This window comes from Paramormyrops kingsleyae, chromosome 9 (assembly GCF_048594095.1).
Source record: "Paramormyrops kingsleyae isolate MSU_618 chromosome 9, PKINGS_0.4, whole genome shotgun sequence".
NCBI classification, from domain to species: domain Eukaryota; kingdom Metazoa; phylum Chordata; class Actinopteri; order Osteoglossiformes; family Mormyridae; genus Paramormyrops; species Paramormyrops kingsleyae.
The window spans coordinates 17382366-17386322 of record NC_132805.1 but is presented as its reverse complement, the minus strand read 5'-3'; the positions used below and the strand labels follow the sequence as shown (position 1 = coordinate 17386322).

Here is a 3957-nt window from a genome sequence, read left to right as displayed (position 1 = left end):
TAGTATGGTGTTCCTAATAATCCTTTAGGTGAGTGTAGATTTGCCGTAAGATTTCCTACGCAAGTCTGAAATCATGAGTGGCGTGCCAGATGCTGAAAACGTACAATTTTTGTTTCACTTGAGTTGATCTATATAACAGATAATATTACTTTATACATATGTTAAAAAGCGGAAACTTCCACGAACATGAAATCACCAATAAACTATGTCTATTTATCCAACATGTTATATAATACATACTGTATTTGAAAACTTTTCAGCTATATGATTTCAGGACAGACCAGCCACTCTCTTAGGAACATTACAGATTTTTGGTTGCGGGTGTTCGCTTCACTGCTGTTATTAAGCAGCCACTCTGTTAGGAACATTACGGCTTTTTGGTCGCTTTGCTGCTGTTATTAACACTAATGGCACATTAGCGCAGACAAAGGGCTGCATACGCCGAACTACGCTTCGCAGTTAAAGGCGTTTGACGTGCATTGGTGTGGGAAGCGGCAGTTCTAGTGCTAAACCACTACCGAAAAGACTACAAAAGCTGTGGCGGTTAAAATAGAAGAGCCCCATCAGGTTTTAAATCATAACTTTCTGTTTTGGCTATCGGTCCAGGTCCGTATGGGACAGCTTCTGCGTCTGGGTCCGGCGTGGTCCGCCTGTTAGTGACCGCTGCTCTATTGGTATAATTAATCATTCTAGAAAGATTGACCTGATTTAGCCCAAATATAATGGTAATGATAACTTAATCAGTACTAAACAGACCATGAGCATTAAACTATGGAAGCTTATCGCATATGAGAGTTAACATGAGTGACAAAATAACGCTGGGTTAATTGGTTAGAATGTTTGTGCTTGGTGGTTCGTTCTGTGATCGACATGTTTGTTAGCTGCCGGTGCAAAGCTGCGTGTCGACTCCGTATACAAAAACCTTTAAATTGATTTAAATTATGTTAGACAGACTTTTGTGGATTGTTTAAGAATAAGAACAGTGTGACATTTGTTAGTTCAGCAAAAACACAAAAAGCGTTGTCCACGCCGCTTAATTTAATTTGCGTTACTTAACATCGCACATCCTGCGATGTGACTATTGCACGTGCGTACATTGCGATGACGATGCTGAAATGATATATCGTGCAGCCCTAGTATGTAGTATTGTGATGTCTCAAAATGTCATTACTCACCTGAATAGTATTGTCACCTCAGCTATGTATAAATGTAGAATTAAAACGTTCAAAAAAGAAATTCTTTAATTGAAGTGTGTATGCATTCCCCCCCTTCCACATACACAGTCAAGCCACCCAATCAGCACCCTTTCCTGCAGTTTTTATAATTCCTAAGTTTCCAAGAGATGTTCAGACAACATTGGACTAAAAGCAGGCTTGTTTGATTGAGCAGTCAGATTGCAGCAAAATTGTTAGAACACTCTATGAAAGCATGGTTCAGTACAAACTGTAAGTGCACCAACTGGCTTAGTGCTTTTAATTAAAATTTTGTTTTATTACAGTTTAATTAGCCTCTGACCTTTTACAGATATGCTTTTTTTCACCATTGCCATAGGTTTCTCAGCAGTGATGAGTATGTGCGTGTATGCAAGGCACTGATTTTGAAGTACCCTTTCTTAAAGGACAAAGACGGGAATGGTTATGTGAGTTTTGCTTTGGTAACTTATTTTGACAAAAGGATTGTAATAAATTACAATGTTAAATGTAAATTCTGGTCCCTGCATAATATTTTGGTTGCCCACTACATATTTATCTGCTAAGACACTTTGTCATTTGGTGTCTTAAATACTGCTTGAATTATATCCGGGTACTACATCTTACTTTTTCGCAGCATACTTGGCACGTGTCACTAAGACGAAAGTTTAAATATGAACGCAAACCACTAATTGATGTGGAAGAGTTACAAAGAATGAAGAGGAAGTTTGGACATGCCAAAAAGTTCCAGCAACATGAAGAAAATGCTTGCAAGCGAAGAAAGAAATCGGTGATAATGAGAAGACAGTTCTTAAAGAATGGTTTAGATGAATTTTTTCCCCTAATCTTAACAGTAGAGCATAAATTTAAGCTTTTGACAATCTGTTGACAGTGTTTTACTTAGCAGTGGCACCAGACTTCTGCATGATATCTCTTGCTCTCTGCATGACAGGAGATATCTATTGTTGGGGAGGATGCTACCTCAGTAGAGAGACATGTAAAGGTCCTGCAGGATCAATATCGAAAGACACATCCAGATGTGCACATTGTGGAGGACCGTATGCATAGGACATTTGCCTGGAGGAGGCAGGAAATTGCCAATGGGATGATGCTCCATGATACCATCAACAAATATCCATTCCTACAGAATCCATCTGGGGTTTGTATACCCTGCTTTCTTGAAATTTAACTTAAGGGTTAATCTATCATTTCTATAACAGTTTACATTTATCATAGATTTTGTGTAACATAACCTGTTTGTGGTTTTCCTATTGCAGCTTTTTCAATAAGTGGCTAAAAAGAAATCTTCCTTTGCAACTTTAATAAGTGAAGAGAGAGAGTTGGCCCTTGCTGAAGATGTACCTCGTAAGTGTACAAAGTTGCTAGTATTATCACTGAAGAAACAAAATAACATGCCCTGCAGGTTTCCTTTTTATCTGTAACAGTAAATCAAATGTTTTGTTCCATCTGTTAATCATTATGTCGACCTAAAGTGTCCAGAGTGTTTGTTAATCCAACCCAATCAAAGCACACTATAAATATACTTAATTTATTCTTTCCTCTGTTTTAAATGAACTTTCAGGGATTGATTTCAATTCTGCTATCCTACTGTTGCCAATCCTGTTCAGGGAGAAACTTGAGAATTACATCATTCTTGGGGAGGTAAGCATGTATCTTATTTTCTGTAATTTATTCGTTTAATGTCACAGTTTCACATTACATGTGTTATTGCTGTAAAACTGATTTATTACCTTTTTAGGCTGAGCCAACATCACCATATCCAACTATCCAGGAGGAGGATGTCACAATCTGGAGGTCTCTGTTCACAGGAAGAGTCTCTGCAGTTATCAAGGTGGATGGGTTGTCGGTTTGCAGAGCACAAAGTCTTGAGGAGGGTGTCCTCGCAGTGCTGGCCTCCCTTGTTATCTGTGTGTGTGTGTGTGTGTGTGTGGGGGGGGGGGGGTCACTAACCCCCCTTTGGTGCCTAGGCTAATGTTTACCTCATACCAGGCTAGGCCTGGTCTCAGGCCACCTGGAATTTAAGGGGCAGGAGTCACGCTACTGCAGCATATTGGGCTTATACATGCACATGAGCTGAACTGTACACTCAGTTAAGAATTGAGATACTAGAGAATATCTAGAAAGAAAAGCTTTAGATGTTTGCATATTAATGAAAGAATAGTTAAATTTGAACTCAGACCTAGAGTATATTAGACTAGTGACTGTATTACAATAAGTGTTATGCTAATACACAGTTTTTTGAGCTGTGTAAGAATAATAAATATTAATTTTTATTTATTAAAGAAAAACAGTATAATAAAACAGTTATGGTGTATGCTTATACAAACAAGAAATTACAGCACACCAGTAACTAGCCATAATCAATATAATACATGCAAAATGTTTTACATTTTCAAAACATCATGAAAACATGAGTAACAAGCATATGAAGCCCTCACAACTTTATGTGATGACTGCATGAAGCATTTCAAAAAACTTGCAAAGAACCCTCTGATGTCTCTTTTGAAGTGTTACTTACCCTCAACTGTACTTGAACATTTTATAACATATTAGCATATAAACCTATATGTAAACAAAACATGGAAACTAAACAATGTATGTACACAAAGAATATCTGTAAAACCTCCAACGGTTTTTTTGTATTACAGTACGTGCTGTGTCACTCCAAAGCTTGATCTCAAATAACTTTTCAAGTATACCATTTCAAGTATAAATCTGTTTTTTTCTGAATACTACATTCTGTGAG

At 37.6% G+C, this 3957-nt stretch overlaps 1 long non-coding RNA gene across 1 annotated transcript; it reads left to right on the top strand.

Annotated features, from left to right (window-relative positions):
- The first annotated feature begins 324 nt into the window (after positions 1–324).
- Positions 325–3398, top strand: LOC111838298 (uncharacterized). The gene is made up of 7 exons (XR_011992800.1): positions 325–1445; positions 1552–1639; positions 1828–1980; positions 2143–2349; positions 2468–2555; positions 2773–2852; positions 2950–3398. It is a non-coding gene; the product is annotated as an uncharacterized lncRNA (long non-coding RNA).
- The last annotated feature ends 559 nt before the right edge of the window (positions 3399–3957 follow it).